The following is a 20,291-nucleotide window of genomic DNA, read 5'->3' as shown; positions in this document are numbered from 1 at the left end:
CCTCAACACACAATCTACTAAATCAGACAGAGTAAGGAATATTGTCAGAAAGCTTATATTACTTTCACTGCAGTATAATATTCAATTAACAGCGAAATACATACACGCAAAAGAAAATTGCATTGCTGATGCATTAATTTATTCGCAGTGGGCCAGATTTCGTCGACTTGCACTAGAGGCAGATATGTGGCCCACACCGCTACCAAGTCACATTTGGGACATTTAGAACAAGGAGCTTCAAGACTTTTTTTTATAGATTGTTAGCAACCAATACTCATCAGGTTTATAACACTGCATTCAAAAAAGAAAAAAAAGTTGGCTGTTTAGTATGGGTAAGATCAAAGTTGGCCTGTCCCAGTTCATCAACTGTTAAAATTCGTTGCATACCCTTCAATCAACAACTTCACATACAGAATTTTCTAATTATTACAAAATCAACGAGATTCAGAATAATACAAAAATTTCACTGTTACAAAATCTATTGAGGGTATGAGATCAGGTGGTTTAAGCAAAGACATGTGACTCCCCATATCATTTCAGCTGTTTAGATCATTATGCACACCCTAAAAATCAGTATGCCGTCACCATTCGAGATTTCACTTCTTTCCGCAGGCTACACTCTTGGCAAAAATTATCTGACACACAATTTTGTCCAACAGCAACAATTGAGCCTTATTTGCAGTTAAGACCCACCCACCCCCCCAAATACAGAAACATTGTTTGTTCTTGTAGATGGTACACTGATTACCCGTTTTCAATTTCAGGCAGTGTTTGAAAAGTGCAAGGTCACTGCAGGTTTCATAGTTTCCGCATTGTCATGGCCACAGAATAGGCAAACTGCAGAACTCCTGATACACAGATTAAAGAAATGGGGAGATGGAAATCTAACTCATTTTGATTTACATCCACCCGCAATAAATTGCCCAGCATATGAGTTCACTCTACATAATACAACTGCAAGGTTTTACACACATTCCACGCATACACCACACTCACACTCCACAAACATCATACACTCAATACACGCACCAACAAAAAGTGCTCTCAAGGAAATTTACAAAAGCATTTCAGATAAAATGATATGGATAGTTGGATCATCAATCATATACAGGTCTGGACTGGCTGTATATATCAGGCCTGGTGTAACGAACCTCAAATTGAAGGGTTCACTTCAGGGGAAAGGCATAAGAGGACTTGTATTGGATCAGTTGGGAAAAAACACTAACTGAGATATCCTATCAAGGAGCTATTGGCATTTTCACCTTTGGAAATGGGAAAATAAATCAACAAAAAATGTATGAGGATCAATAAACAAATATAATGTATGAAGAATTTCACGGCAGGCCAAGTGCAGGGTTTGTACATTGGCCACGTTCACAATATTAAAGCCCCAGAAATAGAGTTGTTACGAACAGATGGTACACACCTGTCGGCCATAGGCAACAGCATATACTTATATTATGCTATGTAAGCTGCCTTAGGACATTTTATTGGGGGAAGGGGGAGCCATTATCCACCATCTGCCCTTAAGTTCAAATTGCATAATTATCAGCCATATTGAAGTTCTTAAGATTGCTCCAATCCAATTAATCTTAATATATATATGTATGTATAGTATGCACATTTATGTCATTGTTTTACTAAGTCCAACATGTGTCTCATTCTAAGATCAAGTGCATAGGTTTTTAATTCATTGTGTTTGTAAGCATGGGATAGGCTGTTATATTTTGTTTATGAGCTGTAAGTGTAGTGTTCATTCAATGGTCTTGATAAGATGACATTAGTATGAAAAGGGGATGCTTATTGTAAACCTTATCCTATATTTAGGATTATGCTTCTGCTTTTCTGACAAATGAAAAAGGTTCTTCGGTAAAAGGTTTGTTTGTGGGGGACATTGTTCCAATGTATGTTGCAGGACTGGGGAGTCTGCAGTGGTAGGTGTTGGTACTTTCTGCTCCAAACCCTGGGTGTCTCCCCCAACTTGCTCCAAAAAGCAAGGGATTGAAATACAGGATTTAATCTAAAGTGTAAATTAAATTAAAATATACGAAGTCAGGACACAGTTAACTGTTGTCAGTATTCTAATGTTTTTGTCATAGTGGGGCCCACACCAGGTATGGCTGGGGCCACATCCACCTCACCTGAGTGAGGGGACGCTACCGACAGGTGCATGTAACAATTAGGCTTGTGTATGCCTCTCCCATGCAAAACTTTAACCAGGTAGCACTGCAGGAGACAGGGTGAGAAGGGCAGGTCATGTCTGCCTCCTTAGAACCCTGGTGATCGTTCAGGCTTGGGCACTGATGTTCACGCAGGCCCCCAGTATGTCCCTTTCATATAAAGTTAAACTGGTGCACTGGACGGCTCCCAAGTTGCCCCACAAAAAGTGTTAATGCAGCCAACATCCACCAATTATTATGATTAACATAATAAATGTTGAAATGGTAGCTTGTTTTTTTGGTTATCTCCTAAGTAATTAGTTTGTAGAAAATTATTATAACCAAGTGTGTTAAAAAAGCGTTGTATTATGGGAATTTGGTGTCTTTTGTGAACTCAATAATTAATCAGTTTTCATCCAGAATTTGAAAGGAAAATAACAACGTGGTTTGTGGCAAGGCACTTTGAAAAAATTACGCACTTTGAAATTTTTTTTTCAAAATGTGTTTAGAGTGAACATCAACAATTTTTCCATTGGTACATTTAACATACTTTGTAAAAGATTATATATTAAACAAAAACTCTATACATCGATTTTAGTAATTAAGAGAATTAATTTGTAATAATTATACCTTTCAAAAACATTTTAATTTAGCTGAATTGATTTAATCTCAACAACAAGGAGAAGACGAGAAGAACGTCTCTTAGTCCAACTTTTTTTTATATAGCCTTGGATAAAAAATTTGAGGCCCCCCCCCCCCCCCCCGAAAGTAAGCCCCAATTTTCAAAGTTTATATTATGTAACTTTATCTTTGTAAAAAATTCGTGTGCCTAAGCACCTTCCCGGTACCCGATGCCTATGCTACACCAAAATATGTATTTGCATAACTAGTATGACGTTGAAAACTTTCGATAAATTTTAGTTTACAAAAAATGCATGCAAATTGAAAATTAAGTACAAAAATTAAAACACATTAAGAGAGAAAGAATTTTCAAAGTATGGATAAACCGAAATCGCTCACTTTCTCATCTAGAAGTGACCTTATACAACAGGTTCAATTATTTATCATACCTAAGATTTGCAAAAATATCGACTATACACCTTTTTCAAAAAGCGTTGATATGGTCGATATTAACGCAATTTGAGAAGTTTTTCAAAGTGCATTGAATTGTTCCAAAATTTAACGCACTTTGAAAATGTTTTTCAAAGTGCGTTATTATTCAAAGTACGTTGTAACAGTTGTTTTATAGAAATCACTAATGGCATGTACATGTTCGGCCAATAAATGAAATTGTTATTATGACAATTTCTGGGTGGTTAATTGCTTTTTATATCGTTATTAGTCAAATGATCTCCTTCTGTGTGAGGGTGTTCGTGTCTGAGAGGTTGTGAGAGTGTGTTTGTGTTTGTGTTTGTGTTTGTGGGTGGATATGTGTGTTGCGGGGGTGGGGGGAGGGGGCGGGGGGGGGGTGTTGGAGGGGGTTGACAAAATTGATTGGGTTGGATTTTCAATTTTTTTTTTACCTGACCAAAAGCTAAAAAAAATTGTACTAAAATAATGTTGTTGAGGAAGTAAATCTAAAAAGTTCCAATATTATGGTAAAAAAAAACACTTATTTACATCATTAATCAAATTCTGTTATTTCAGGCTGGTAATAAATTAAGGATATGAAATACATAAAAAAAGGTTCATTGGTCACCTGGTAATTTTATGTGTTATTTGACGAATACATGTACTGTATAAATTATCGAATTATTCTGAATTTTTATTTGAAAACATCGATATCAAGGATTATGTATTTAGTGGCAAAGACCTTAGTGCGGGTATTGCTGTCTCATGACAGCATCTAGTTATAATTTTGTAGTAACAAAGGTAAAATGATGCTTACTTTAAAACAAGTACTAAGTTAGATTCAAAGCTCACATGGAAGTAAATAGAGGGTACAAAAGAAGAATATTTTCGAGAAGTTTCTCATTTATGCTGGAATTCCATCATATTTGAGATACCTTTCTCTTCGGAAAACATAAAGCACAAGTTTGCCTATTTGAGATTTTTACAAATAAACTGCATCTGATATAAGTATATTAGTTTATAAAATATATAAATTTGGTAGATATGCATGCTTATGCTCTATGTTTTCGAAACCAAATGTGCTGTAAAAACGATGAAAAATTTGCATTATAATGAGAAAATCCGAACATTGACTTATTTCCTGACCTCACTGTGACCCCTGTATATTCTAAATCTTCCAACCAATACTAATTTTGGGGCAGGGTGATAACAGGTTTTTATTGATAAACCGTTGGCACATTTTAAACACCTGAAGCAATCTTATAATATTCATGGAATTCCATGATTAATCTTTTTTTTATGTCAGTGCTAGATATGATACTGCTCTCGTTCGTATTGACTTTCAATGTTCTGTGTTAGAATTTGAACAAGGAAAGGTCTTAATGTTTCACTAAGTTATAAATTTGGTATACTCTTCCAATAGAACTTATACAACTAATTGAACAATAATATAAATGTTTGTTCGGGAGTTGTTGCTTTTATTCGTAACATATATTTTGAGGATCTAGAAAGTTTAAGCATTTCCAGGAAAACTCCAGTTAATTGATTGATTGTATACTGTTTACCGTCCCTCTCCAGAATATTTCACTGACATGGAGACGTCACCATTGCCGGTGAAGGGCTGCCAATTTAGGCCTATGCTCGGCACTCAGGGCCTTTAAGCAGGGAGGGATCTTTATCGTACCACACCTGCTGTGACACGGGGCCTCGGTTTTTACGGTCTCATCCGAAGGACCGCCCCATTTAGTCGCCTTTTACGACAAGCAAGGGGATACTGAGGACCTATTCTAACCTGAATCCCCACGGGATCCAGTTAATTAATGAATGAATGATTTAAGGGTTTCTTCAAAACAGGGCATAAGTCGTCTTCAGATATTCTATCCAAGGAGTTATTATTATGAATTAAAAATATACAGTAGTTTTGTTAAGTATAAATATAGAAAAAAAAATAAGTATACCAAGGCTCTTCTGAATTCCTCTTAAGCAAAAAAATCTTAAAATAAATAGTAATTCTTTTTCAATAGATACCCTCTTAAAAATAATTACAGAAAGACAGTTTGGTATTTTATATTTTTCCTTAATTTTATTCACAAGCCGTGCCTTAGGTAACATGCATGGATATCAGCTTGACAAAAGTCAACTTAAACATTGTAAATTTTATTTTATTTTCATTTCACTCACAGACACTGGATCAAAATAATCAGATGAACATTTTTGTTATCTTATATAAAGTGGAATAGAAATGAAAGTATACGTACTTCGATGCCTTATGATTAATATTATTTAAAAAAAGTCATAGAAGAGTTTAAAAAATATTCTTTCTTCCCATCAACATTGCTAATTTTTACCATTCTACAACACTATTTCTGAATCTTAAAATATTAGACACCCATTTAGACATTAAAAATGCCATAAGTCGAATATAAAAAAGAAATACTCGAACATATAAAGTTATAAGCAATAAAAATATAATTGAAAAATGAGGGTATTTAAAATAATTTCCTGAACATTACAAATCTTCCACTAACAATAAATACGACTGTCAAAACTGTAAACATACTCAGCTATCAGCTACAAAGAAGTTTTTTACATCAATCATTGAAAAAGTATATTCATTCTAAACAGCGTTGCATCTTGAATTTTGTTAAATGGATCTTGTTGTAAGGAATGTTGGTAAGATTGTAGAGCTCCCTCCAAATATCCACAGATTTTGTTTACAGATTCCTAGTATCTGCCATGAAATATCTCTGATGTGATGTAGAGCTCCCTGGAAATCCCCACAGATTTGTTGACAGATTCCTAGTATTTGCCACGGAATATCTCTGAGGGGAGGAGGTACATTAATCCCGTCATCATAGAGAAGCAGAGTCTGTAGATTCTGTAGAGATTGTTGTGACGTCACTGTGTCCCCCAGTCTGTGGTGATTCAGTATGAACAACATGTGTAACATCACTAGAGGTGGAATGAACAATGTATACTCAACATTTTCGTAACCGGTCTTCTGCTCTAGAATTAGTTCATCAGTGTATGAGTATTCATGGTATAACTTAATATCTTTTACTAGAGCAATTCTCAATTTTAGCTTTTAAAAAAAGCTTAGAGAGTCAGCCAGTGGATTTTTCTTCTCTATGATAATGTTTTAAAAAATCATAGAAAACTGAAAAAAAAATCCTTCGACAAATTTTTAATCAGTAGCAGAGTTGGGCACTTAAATCAAAACACCGTCTTAATATTTTTTCTCCATAGGCATAGGAACAGAAGCGTTAAAGTTTGTGCATGCAGATTCTTGCATGTTTGTCTCAAAATCAAAAGAACGGAAAGTATGTATAAACATTTAAAGTTCCAATTCACGTAACATAATTCAAAGAATTTATAAACCTACAATCTCATTACATGTATCAGATCCATTAGATTTAAGGGGGAGGGGGATATATGGACATTATGCCATTTTTAACAAAAGGGATCCCAATAAGCTTCACTATCATCCTTGTTCGAGTTTATCATGCACCCGGTTGAATCACTCTTGGCTTGGTGTTTAGAAAAATGAAATACCTTTGTCCCTGCGATACTTAACCAAACTGAACCTTCGTATGAGAATACAAATAAAGGATTGTTGAAATACCTAGTACTTTTTTCTAGTATATTTTAGAATAAAAAAAAAACCATTTATTGTTCATTCAAACAGGTAACATGTAAGCTTTGACGGTATAGCCTAAGCTTTTTCTTAGTTTATTAACTATTATCGTCATTTGACTTACTAGTAGCTAGCTGAATTTTGGCTTAATTTTTTTTCATAAAAAGTAGAATTGAAGTAAAGCAAACATTACTAAAACATACAAATTCATTTTTCAGACCTGTTAAAATATAATAAACCCATTAATTCATAAACATGACTGCCACAACCTAGATTATCAGGACGTAGTTTATGAAAAACAAGCCATTTTACGGATAAAAAAAAATCATGCGCAGATCGGGGGGGGGGCTTTCCAGGACGGAGCCATAGGGAGTTATGGTTTATGACATTTAATTGCAAAAGTTCAAAATCTTCTTGAGATATTGACTGGAAATGAAAGTTTTACACAGAGTCACACAGAAGTATGAATTTATGACATTGACGTTTGAACCTCAAAATACACAGGGGTATTCCTTACGCCATATTTATGGTCATAGCAAGTTGTAGTATAAAATTTCATTGCAAAAGCTCAAAGGCTGGTAGAGATATCGCGCGAAAACAAGTGTTTAAACAGACAGAATTTCTGAATTTAATACCTTGACCTTTGATCTCAAAATCGAGAGGGTCTTCTAAAGGCCATATAAGGTGTAAACAGTTGTGTAAAAATTCACTGCAAAAGCTCAAAGACTTCACGCAATATTGCAGGGAAGTGAAAGTGTTACAGACAGAAAGAACTATAGATGGACGGACGGACAAACTGAAATTGATATTCTCTAGTTTTAGCGGGGGGGGGGGGGGGGGGGGGCAAACGAGCAAGCTTAGCCACTTGTGTTTTCTTTACGAAGTATCTGTTGTATGACTTAACAAGTCTGTACGCTAAATATTTAGCATCGGGATCGAATAGTCTCGTTCAACCAGACCCTCGGCTGTCTCCGTAAATCTCCGACCACCCAGAGGGTCTGGTAAAGAATCACGTAAGCGTTTGTAACCGTCAGAGGGCGCTATTTTGTTTTCATTTTGACGATCCTTTTTGAAAACAAACGTTATATGTGTTTCTTCTTCTGGATTGTGTCTTAATATTAATAAACTAATCTTTAATTTGGGACATTAAACGAGAAATTACAATGTCAATCGAAGGAATGTGTATTACGCAGGTGGGGCTACGCTACTTTCACTTTTGCCTTCGTACAGGATATTTGCAAGATACACACTTATATACTTACCTATAACTGGTGGGTATTACAGTAAACAATTCCTATCTAACAGCTTTAACTTTTAGACAAATAACTTTTACATCTTTAAGTTGTTTTTCTGCTGATTTTATCATGTATTTATTTAAATCGTGTAGGTGTGTTCTTCTCAGCCAATCAAAAACTTTACCAGAATTTCGGTAAGCCTCGTTTTGGCGTTACAAACGATATTACGTATCTTTACCAGACCCTCTGGGTGGTCGGAGATTTACGGAGACAGCCGAGGGTCTGGTTGAACGAGACTACGGGATCGAAATGATTTGTAGTGAAAACGAAAGTAAAAGCAGTAAAACCTGAGAGCTAAAAATATGTAATAAAGCAATGTTTGTGCTGTATATTTAAATACACAAGTAAAATACCTTCAATATATTTTATTAAAGAGCTTCAATTTACACGTCAAACACTAAATTCGTCCAACAGTAGCAAGTGTATGCTTCGCTGCGTAGAACACATGATCAGGTGCGAACCAGTTAAATTACTGCGAACCAGTAAACTGTTTGAAACCTTCTATACAAAAATAAGCATCGGTAAATTCCTTTTTGAGTTAAATTTACAGATTACTTTGGTGTTTAATAGGGATTTGTTGGTTTATAATCTATATTGATTTTACTGAAATAAAATTAGCAGGAGTGATTTAATGCAGAACCACTCCCAGAATTCCAGGTCACGCAAGCGCATTGGAAGTTCTTCGTACCATAACTAGTCAGCCCGCGGGCTGACTAACTAGCGTTATAATAGAGAAACACCGACATCTTACGAACGAACGTAACCAAAAAGGGGGATCAGTCATTGTAGTCTATTGTATTCGCGGTTGGATTATTGAATTCTTTAATTTTATTGGGATTTCGATAGATAAAATTCCCACAAGATACCTCAAATCCACGTCTTTTCGTAGTCGCTACCGTGACGCTTCAATACATTTCAATGGACAATTAAACGAGCAAAAGGGTTCGAGAAGGAAAATGAAAGGAAAATTTAAAAATGTCATTCTGTGGCATGAAATAAAAAAAAATAGTATGTGCTGATTTAGTTGGGGTCGAAAGGGGGGGGGTACTTGACGAAGGGCGATCGGGACAACAAGAAATCATGGTCTAAAATTAAATTGCAATAACCCAAAAACTTTAAAGAAATTCTTGTTCAAAATACTATATGCTGCGAAAAATAAAATTAAATCGGCTTTTATACACAGGTATAGCCATATCGTAAATCCAGGGGGATGCCCGTTCCTAATTTTTCGTTTGATAAAGCTTCTTATTACAAACATGTATCTTAAAAATCTTCATATAATTCTCACGGGTGCTAGTGGATTGGACCCCCCCCCCCCCCCCCCCGCCTAAAACAAAATTCACTGTAAAAGTTCAAAGGCTTCTCGAGATATTGCTCGAAACAAAAGTGTAACAGACAGACAGAATTATAAGACTAACGGGCAGACCGAAATAATTAATATCCCCAACTTTGGTGGGGGGGGGGGGGTCGGCGCAAAAATTGAAGTTTAGTGAATTGTTTTTGACATAATTTAAGATATTTGAGAGCAAGTTCCATATTAGCATGCCATCATAGGACCTATGCCCCCCCCCCTTCCCCACCCCCTGGAATATATGTAAATCTGGGTCCAAAGATATTTTAATGGACTTTTTTCATTTATAACAGTCATTAATTTTACAATTTACAACATACAAAATTGATATCTGCAGTTAGAAAATCACAGGTGATTTAAGATACTACGGGCATGATTTTTTTTTTAAATAAAAAGTGAATTCTATGTACTTTTTGGATTTTTCATATGAAATACATTGTACAAACCGCAGCATTGTTAAGGCTTGAATAAGGGGGCGGGGCCTAATTTATACGGGAAAAGTTTACTGTGACGTCACACAAAAATGTGACTTTTATGTATTTCTCATAATACCTGAAAATGGAATAATTTGCAACTCTTGAATGTATTATCATAATAAACAACAATATAACTTATCAATGCATTAAAAAAAGTTGCTAGTTAAATTCCATATAGCTGGTTAAAAACAAAGCACTCATCGCGATGAACTTTTAAACGTGACGTCATATTGGTAAAAATGACGTACTTCATGTGCTGTGAGAGGCAGCTTGGGGAATTTTTTAACAATAAAAAATGCGTTTTATTATTAAATGGAATATTATTTACAGGTTTCAAATAGACGATTAATACCAATGAATAGCCTTTGTTTAGTGCGATTATTAATCAATTACCAAGAGAAAGTATTTTATTAATAATGTCGTGTTTTTATGTACAAGTTACGTAAATTTTACATCAAGATGCCTCATAAAATCGTACTTTCGCAAGGGCATACACTGCATAGATCTGAACCATTTTCTGAAAATAGATAAAGGATATATTCCTTAACTTGAAAAGTGCTGCTGCTTTCTTTAAATCCAGGCCGTGATTTTATAAGTACACAAAATATTTCGACATTGGCCTATTTACTTAAAAATTCAACTAAAAAACGCAAATTCTATTCAAAGCAGCAGCACTATTCAGAAACTACAAAGTGTACAGAAGCAATTAATAGCTTAAATTTTTAATTTAAATTAGGGTATGCCCTTGCGATATTGAAATTTGTTAATGACCTACATTCAGTACACAAACTATACATTTATCATGTGACTGTCCATCTATGGGACTAAACTTCATACAGTACAGAGAGGGTTATACAATGCAATTTCCATAAGTATTAAAGTTCTGTCATAATAAAACAGCTTAATTAAAATAATTTCAATTCTAAAAAAAATCCCCCTTTTTCCAGGTATATTTTCCGTTGATTTCTCATAGTAGGCCTTAACAGTGCTGCGACGTATTAGACGGTTAGTTTATGAAATTAAACAAATATTAATATCTTGGGACCCGGTATATATATGCATGCGCGGATCTAGAGGGGAAGGGGGGTGGGGGATGGGGGGGGGGGGGGGGTCAGGACCCCCTTGGAATATACAAGGTTAAAAAATGTATTATACTAAAGCAAGAAAAAAAGTTACTTTGGGCCCCCCTTGGAAAACGCTGACAACCCCTTGGTAAACGCAAATATGTATGCAATTAATTGGTTTGAAAAGTGAAAGATTTTAGGAAATAGAAGATAGAAGTCATAGACTACCCCCCCCCCCTCCACACGAAATAGGTTTTTCACGGTTTTTTTTTTGTTTGTTTTTTTTGTTTTGTTTTGTTTTGTTTTTTTTTTTTTGCTTGCTTGCTTGTCAAGAAATTTCTAGGATTGGTGTTTTTTTTTTGTTTTTTTTTGGACTGGGGTGGAGCCCGCCCCTGGAAAAAAATTTCTGGATCCGCGCCTGTATATGTATATTGGAGGTGGGTTTGGGGAGGTTGTCTGGTCTACAAGCACTTGTGATGAGCATATGTGTGCACATACGTTTTAAGGATGCCATGACAACTAAATGACAACTACGTTTTCATATTATTCCCACTTTTAAAAGTCCGTATATATTATTGTCGGTATTCTAGAATCAATCTTCTTTTTTCTGTTTTGTTTAACATCAGGATGGTGAATATATATTTTTCCTTACAAATGAAGCAAGTTATAATTTCGGTTATAGTTTTTTATATGTATATTGGACCTTGGTCTGTGTGTGGTCAAAAGTATAAAGTTTTTCTTCTAATTTTATATTTTGACGAATTAACAAACAATGACATAGTGGAGCATAACTTTAAGAACAAAGAAAAGAACTTTATTGTGAAAAATGCACAACACTAAATAAATGCTATTTTCAGCTTTTTTTATAATCCACACATATAAACAGATAAACATGTACGCACGGTCGTATATAGGAACGAGGTTGAGGGGTTGGGGATAAGCGCCCCCCTTTGAAGTCGATAAATAAAAAAAACATTATACCGGTATTATAGAAAACTTAGCTACTGTATGCTTGTGCCCACTCAATTAAAAAAATCTTTCATTTTGGCTTCCCAAGGAATTGTTTGGTAGTGACTCTAAACTTTTGGTTGTGCCTCCCCCCCCCCCTCCCCTCTAACTGAAATTACTTACTTCAGGCCTGTTACATATTATATATTATATAAAATAAAAGCAGCCCAAGATAATTTAGTTAAGATCGCCATTTAATACATCATCTAAGAAGATATACTGTCTATCATGAATGCTAGTTTATTTCTTTAAAGTGATATTTTAATAGATTTTAAAAAGAATCTCTCTCTCTCTCTCTCTCTCTCTCTCTCTCTCTCTCTCTCTCTCTCTCTCTCTCTCTCTCTCTCTCTCAATACAAGACACCTATTTACTTGATTGTTTCAAGCTGTAAAAGGTAACCATTCCCCATATGAACAAGGCGCACACTACGAGTAGTGTAAATACGTTTAATCACTGACGCATGACAAATCTGTCTACAGTATTATGGTGTATATTCTTCCATTTGTTCGCTTCTTTAAAACATTGTAAGTGATCACAAAAAATTTGACATGAGCAATTTTCAAATACAAAGTGGTTAAAACATTATCCGTTCTATTTTACACATATACTTATTTCTTCCGATTTTAAACTTTATATGGGTACAATCACTGGTCCCGAGAAAACTATCGAGATACGGGAAGTTAGGGAGAGTTACGTTCGTTCGTAAGATGTCGTTGTTTCTCTAATAGAGATGTTTCTGAATATGAAACGAATCCGAATCTGAAAATGAATATGAAACGAATCTGAATCGAAGGGATTCCGATCCCGATTTAAAAACAGACATTTTTTAATTTTACACTGAAAATTTGATTACTGATGTTTTGTCTTTGTTATATCCATCAATAACCTGTATAAAACCATCTACATGTATATGTTTGTACACCCCCCCCCCACCCCCACACACACGCATCAACAAATATCCTGCAAGAAATACATGTATCGTATTACTATCTGGATGTAACAAAGTGAAAAAATAAGAGTCTATCAAGTTAGCTAGATTTTTTTTCTTGTGGGCTAGGGAATGTGATTGAAGTGTCAAACTTGAACCAGAGATTTTCCTTTGGGGGCGATGAAAGAAGGGGGGGGGGGGTTATTAATAAACTCCCATAGGCAGGTGTAATATTTTTTTCCTATCCATGTGCATGGGTTTTTGCAATTCCCTTCGACCACATTACAAGAGGTACGTGTTTCCCAAGGGAGGGGGGGTTAAGAAGTTCATATTTTACTCTATATTCTACTTTGACACTTTGCTCACTTGATCGCTACTGATCGGCTTCTCAGTTCAAGACGTCCAAATTAATGATATGATACCAGGCAGGTCTGTAGGAACTGGGGGAGACGTGGATGCCAGCCCCCCACCCTTCTATTAATTTTCGCATTATATAACCTCCTACGGGGGAAAATAAAGATAGAATGAATGAAAAACTATAAGTTCATCTTTCACATGCTTACTAAGCTATGTATAGTATAGACTATAGCAATTAAGTAATCATCTCACCTGGTCAAATTCCCATTTTTCACACATTTTTTTAATAACCTGTAATTAAATGTGTGCAAATCGGGAACAAACCAACTTTACAATATAATCCTATCAAAATTAGTTTGTCCTAAATGAACAAACTTTGTATACGTAGAGTTTTAATTTTACTAATGAGTTTCTAATTTTTTATTCAGTTGCCCCGATACTGTAGGTGCATTCTACATATACATGTAATATATATTACATACCTTATGTAGTTATAAGTATCTTATAAGTTCATAGGAAACCTACCAGTTTTGTATTTTAAACTCGCTAGATCCTCGTTTTTATAGTGAGAAATGAGTTAAATTGCTCAACGAAGACAGGAAGAGACAGTCACAGGCACCAAACTCGCTTGAATTTTTGACCCCCTAGTATATTATATATATATTATACTAGGGGGTCAAAAATTCAAGCGGGTTTGGTGCCTGTGGAGGCAGTCAAAAAACTTTGCGATGTAGGAGACAACTTAAAGCTATTTTAATTACTACATGTACACATTATAGCAAGGACATTTTTCGAGAAATGAAAGGAAGCGTTTCAACTAGAAACTTATAGATATTAGTTAACTTATTGACATATCAATGTCAATGACCGAAAACTTTGGACAAATATGTGGGCTGCAAGAAAGTGCATTGCCATGGGGTTGTTGAAAAAAAAAATTCTGACATAATTTCAATAACGTATACGTATTAATATATAAGATGACTCGTATGAATACATTTACACAAATTAAAGTTCAGAACACGATTCTTGCGAGGAACAAATAATGTGAGCCAATGAAAAATCAGTAATGATATTTCACGAGCAGGTTTTCCTGTGAATTAAAAGGATAGCCTGTTCTGTTATTCGGTCTATAGAATTTGACTTGTCACATTTATAACAATAAAAATCCCAGTGACAAAAGCATAAATACCATCCAGTATTTATTTCCGTTATTGTTCCAACAAATGTTGATAGCGTAATTAGGAAATATCTTTTTTTAATGTTTTTTCTTATTTTTTAAATCGGGATCGGGATCTCACCGATTCAGATTCATATTCAGATTCGGATTCGATTCATATTCAGAAACATCTCTAATAAGCCTTATAACGAAGTCCTACAGAAGTGAGGATCAGGAGAGAGGTGACGGACACTGTGGAGGCGGTGATTAAACCAGTGTACATCATGAAAGGACTTGACAGAATGCGAAAGCACATTCAAATCCCGCCGAGGATTGCCGAACGATCTAAATCGTATTCGAATGTAAAACGCCGAGGTTACTTTCGCTTTCTGTCCATACCAACTGTCCTTACGAGCGCGTTTGGATTATTTTTAGTCTGAAATATGTATTGCAGAGGTCCAAAGGGGGAAATTTAAGCATAAGGTTTTAGAAGAATCATTATTTAACAGATCCCCGGCGAAGAGTCAGTAAAATACGGTAAAATATAACGAAAACAGAGGTTGAAGCGAGGAAGGGGTCCAAAATGGCCTCCTCCCTTGTGTAGTTTATAGTATATCGTTTGGGTTTTTTTTAATAAATATTTTTTACACGCCAGGAGCAAGTCCCTGTGATTAAAATATAAATTTGGGACATTATTATTTGCTTTTTATTGAGAAAATATAATTAAAAACCCGTTTTTAAAAAATGACTCAGAATTTACCATGGAACGGACATCATTTACCATGCATCGTACAAACGTTATTTGAACCGGAAAAAATATCGTACTTTTATCACAGTGTTTTAAAATTATTTATATGAATATAATTGTATATTTCATTTAAAAATTAGACCTTCACTTATATTTATATGGAAATATTCAAGATACCTTACTTTGCCTTGGAAAGGCTTTAAACATGTAAAAAATGCTTGTAATGCGGTAATTCGCGCCATTTCCTCAAATGTTAAAATACTCTGGTTTGTAGAAATAAATTGAGTGAAATTCTACACGTAATATATTACTAAATTGCATTTTAACTGAAAAATTAGAGTTTTTATTTTCTATTTCAGCAAAAAACAGCTGTCAGTTGGGTTCGGTATGGAAATGGTAGTGATTACCTATGCATCGGAAAGTGTCCGATGCATAGTTAATTTGTGTCCGATGTACGGTGAAATGAGCATATTAGTAAAAACCAGCTATTATACAGACATTGACGTGAAATTTCTTTATAATTTGTATAAAATTACCAATCATTGACAAAATTCACCAAAGTCCGATTCGTTTCGTTGAAGTCGTATTGAAGACCGATAACTCTAAAAATTGCAAAATCATAAATTTCTGGTTATTCCCCGTTGATGATGTAAAATATGACGTAACTTCAAGGCCATTCTCGGAATATTTTTATCAAAACATTCTAATAACAATAGGTATTATCAAAAAATATCAATCTTCTGCTTTAAGACAGAAACAAATAAATTCACGAAACTTTTACGTTGAAAAAGAATTTATTGCCTAAAGTTTCCGAAGCAAGGTATGTGTCCGATGTATGGTTAACTCACCCTAAACACATTCTACGAATTGTTCATTACGTTCACTTTAGAATTCGGCATGTTGGGGTAGACCTGAAAATGATACTTTTTCCAGAAGACTCAACGTACGTCAATAAATATATATTATTATAACAGCAACTTGATCCGAAGGGTCGTATCACGTCCAGTTGACAGGCACAGATCATCAGATCTAACGAGACGCGAAGCGTTGAGTTTGATCTGAGTATCCGCGCCTGTCAACGAGACGTGATACGGCTCTTCGGATCAAGATACTGTTATAATGATAAATTTATTATATACTGCCTTATAACTAGCTAAATATAGCAAAATAACACATTAGAGGTCAATTGTATAATATTTATCCATAAAAGAAAGCATAATAAAAAGAGACTTTTTAACGCGCAAGAAAAATAACGTCATGTTTTGCGTACTACGTCATCAATTTCAGAGAGTGGTGATATGGATTCAGAAAACCACAGTGTGGTGATTCGGAAAATCGGATCAAACTCTGTAAAATTAACAGTAAAAAAACAAGGAAATTGATGGGTATATAATAAAATGATTGTCAGTATTTTATATGACCTCCCCGGCCCTGCAGCACAAACCCATGCTGCAAATCAGCCGTCCAAGGCTAGCCTGAAGGATCTGTTGTCATCCCTCCTGCAATGCTGTCAGAAGCTCCCGTCGATTTTGGGGAAGTGTAAGACGAACTCAAATGCGTTGCTAAAATAATGTTCCAGGCATGTTCAATTAACTTCAGGTTTAGACAACGACTTGGCGGGTCCATATGCTAAGTTGTTTCACTTTACATGTACTTGTTTACGATTAAGACTGTATGAGGTCGAACATTATTGTCCATTACATATGTAAGATGAATTTATCCCCCCCAGAGTACATAGTAACGTCTAATAATAGGATGAAGAATATCATTTTGGTATTTTAAACCTGTCGGGTTGCCTTCAATAATGTGCAGATCAGTTTTGCAGTCAAAACTTATACCTGTCCAAATCATCACCAAACCCCCATTTACTCTGAATTGCTCAGAAATGCCACAATCAGCATAATTTTACCCAACTACTTCTGTCTTCGTGGAAGTTAAAACAAAATCGCAACTCGTCTGAGAAGAGAACAGAACACCAATGACGTTATTGTCAATTTTTTGTGTTCTGTTGTCCACTGTAGTCGATTTCTGCGGCACTTTAAATTAAATACAGGACGTACAGATGGTCAGCAAGCCTTAGGGGACAACCATTTGATTCTGAGGGGGTGAGGGGGGCCTTGCAGAATCTGTCCCTGAAAATAATCTGTCCTCCATTACAAAGAAAATAAATAATCTGACCTTGACTTATGATATTTAAATATTGTGAAAAAATCATTTTGATTTACGTGTAATTTAATCTCAAAAATCTTCAATTCAACAATTTTTTTTGGCTCGCTTCGCTCGCCAATTTAAAACCAAATAGTATTTAAATTCAGAGTACCAGACTGGATACTTGTAGTCAGTTTATCATCATGACAATGTGCACCTAGTAGGTGTGATGAATCACTTTAAATACAAGCCAATTTTTATACACCGCAAAAGACGAATTTTCTTGTCAAAGAATTATACTTCCCCGATAAATTCATACAAAATATACACTGGCGGATTTAAGAGGGGACGTACATGTGTACGACCTCTCCCTAAAATTTCAAAGTATGATACGAATAATAATGCCATACTTTGGTACAATACCAATATTTTTATGCCTATTTTTTCTCATAAAATACACAAAACCGAAGAGCTTCAGGGGGCTTTGCCCCCTAGGCCCTTTTCATTCAAAGTATAATATGATTAGTATAAATACTGTCATACTTTGGTACATAATTAACCAATTCCTACACAATTGTGTCTGGTTTTACGCTTTTAAATACAAAAAAACCCTAGGAGCTTCAGGGGGCTTCGCCCCCCCCCCTGAACGCCCTTCATTCAAAGTATGTTTTACCAGTATTAATTATGTCATAATAACCAATGCCACTATGATAATATTGCCTGGTTTTACTCTGAAAATACTTGAAAACCAAAGAGCTTCAAGGGGTGGGGGTGGTACTCCTTCGCGTCACCCAGGACCTACCGGGGGCTTTACAGCGGCCCTAGACCTCTTTCCTAAACGAAGTTATTCACGCCCCTCTCCAAATCCTGTATCCGCCTCTGGTATATAAATGATAAGTCCTTAAGAATCAATTGATCAAGATACTGTAAGACGAAGAAGAAAATAAATAAACTGTCTTTGATAATCTTGAAAATAAATAATCTGTCCACGACAGGCATGAAAATAAATAATCCGTCTCAAAAAATTACCAGCACCCCCCCCCTCTCAGGATCAAATGGTCGTCCCCTTTAGATTTGCTTCCTGAATTCTGTTCCAAACTGTTTGAGTAGAAATCCGTCTGTCCATTGCTCTCTGCTGCCCAGTATTAAGCTTAAGAGCACTTTGGAAGCGGTGCGTCAGCAAAATTAGCCAAATAACGATGCCCACGGACTACCGTACACCTTGGACGTCCCGATTTTAGCCTTTTTTGACAATTTTTCTGCCTGTTAATATCGCTTACATGATCGTTATTTCCGCTATTGGAAAGATAAAGTTTTCCTGCAATGTGACGTAGTGTTCTTCAGGCATTCCTACTGCCATTGAGGGCTTGTCTGAACTAGCTTTCAATATGTAGAACCTGCTGTTTGTTATTTCAATAAACTGTTAATACTTTTAAAGAGTGCTAGCTTTTAAGTCAATTCATATAATACTTAACTGTGAGAAGAGCTAAACACAGAGATCAAAAAAGATCAGCTGACATGAAATTTATCTTCAACAGAAGTGTTAAAAATTGAACTCATCTCCAAAGATTGTGAATAACCCCGTCCCCGACACAAAAAAATTCCGCTCCTTCAATAATTTCCAAGTGATTAAATTTCAAACAAGACAATTTGATCTGATATTTAAAAATCACAACTTGTATATTAAATATATAGAATGATTAGTAGAAAGTCAACTTAGCAATTAACATTCAATGCTTGAATCAGAACATTAAGAAAATATCGTAATATTCAACCTAGAATCTATTAAATATGAAATTCACAACAATAATCAATATTTCATTTATTAAACTGTTTTAAAATACATATATGCGCCGTACTTCAGAAAAAAAAACATAGGAAAAAGGCATACAGAAATCATAGTGAAATAATATAACAAAATATAAATAAATCATTTCTGAGAAAATACAGATTAAAGGCCTTCATCTAGCAACTTGCATTTATTAGAAAAGACATCGATCTTTTTTTAAAGAATAAACTACATCAAACCATATCCAAGAGTCTTCCTGAGCATATGAATAATACAATTCCCTTATTTTACTTGGAAGAGTTTCTCTCTTGTAGGTAATTTTACGTCGCTTTTACCTCGTTGACTTTGGATACGCCTTTTGACGTTACGTCATGATAGAGATAAGGGCCGGGGGTTTTTGATTGGTGCGTCACATATAATTGATTTATGTGTACAGGTTTGGCATGTTTAACATCGATATAGCTTATTGAATCGCCTTATCGCAAGGGCACACACAAAATATGTTATCAATTTCCTGAATATAAATAAAGGATGGTTTCCTTAACTTGAAAAGTGCTGCTGCTTTCTTAAAATCGAGAGTGTGACTTTATAAGGACACTTGGTAAAGGTCAAACATATTCGACATGGGCATATTTACTTGAAATATTTACTAATAAAATGCGAATCCTTTTTAAAGCAGCAGCACTTTCCAGAAAGTACAAAGTGTGCAGAAGTACGCAAAAACAAATGGTAACTTAAATTTTTGATTTCAACAAGGGTATGCCCTTGCGATATTGGAATTTGTTTATGACCTCCATTCAGTACAAATACTATGCATTTATCACTTGACTGACCATTGATGAGACCAAACTTTGTAAAGTACACAGCGGGGTATGATATTTCAGTATGTGTTTAAGTTATGCAATTATTACTGCCTTCAGTTTTCAAAAGTTCCCGTTTGTTGCGCGTTTATATTCCATTAATTTCTTTATCGTAGGCCTTAACAGGGTTTCAGAATCTGAGAAACACGTAAAATACAATGCAACATTAAAATGAAAGAATTGCATACAGAAAGTTACGAGCAATAAAAATACGATTGAGAACTAAGGATGAAACATAATTATGGAG

The 20,291-nt window shown here is 35.1% G+C and overlaps 1 protein-coding gene across 1 annotated transcript in view; it reads right to left on the bottom strand.

Annotated features, from left to right (window-relative positions):
• Positions 1-20,291, bottom strand: part of LOC134248489 (uncharacterized) — a 30,517-nt gene that overhangs the window by 7,674 nt on the left and 2,552 nt on the right. The gene's annotated exons all lie outside the window — the stretch shown is intronic.

Source organism: Saccostrea cucullata, unplaced genomic scaffold, assembly GCF_032062105.1.
Source record: "Saccostrea cucullata isolate Sc308-1 unplaced genomic scaffold, CSIRO_AGI_Scuc_v1 ctg5796, whole genome shotgun sequence".
Classification (NCBI taxonomy): Eukaryota; Metazoa; Mollusca; class Bivalvia; order Ostreida; family Ostreidae; genus Saccostrea; species Saccostrea cuccullata.
Note: the sequence above shows the minus strand (reverse complement) of the source record. Positions and strands in the feature narration are given on the sequence as shown.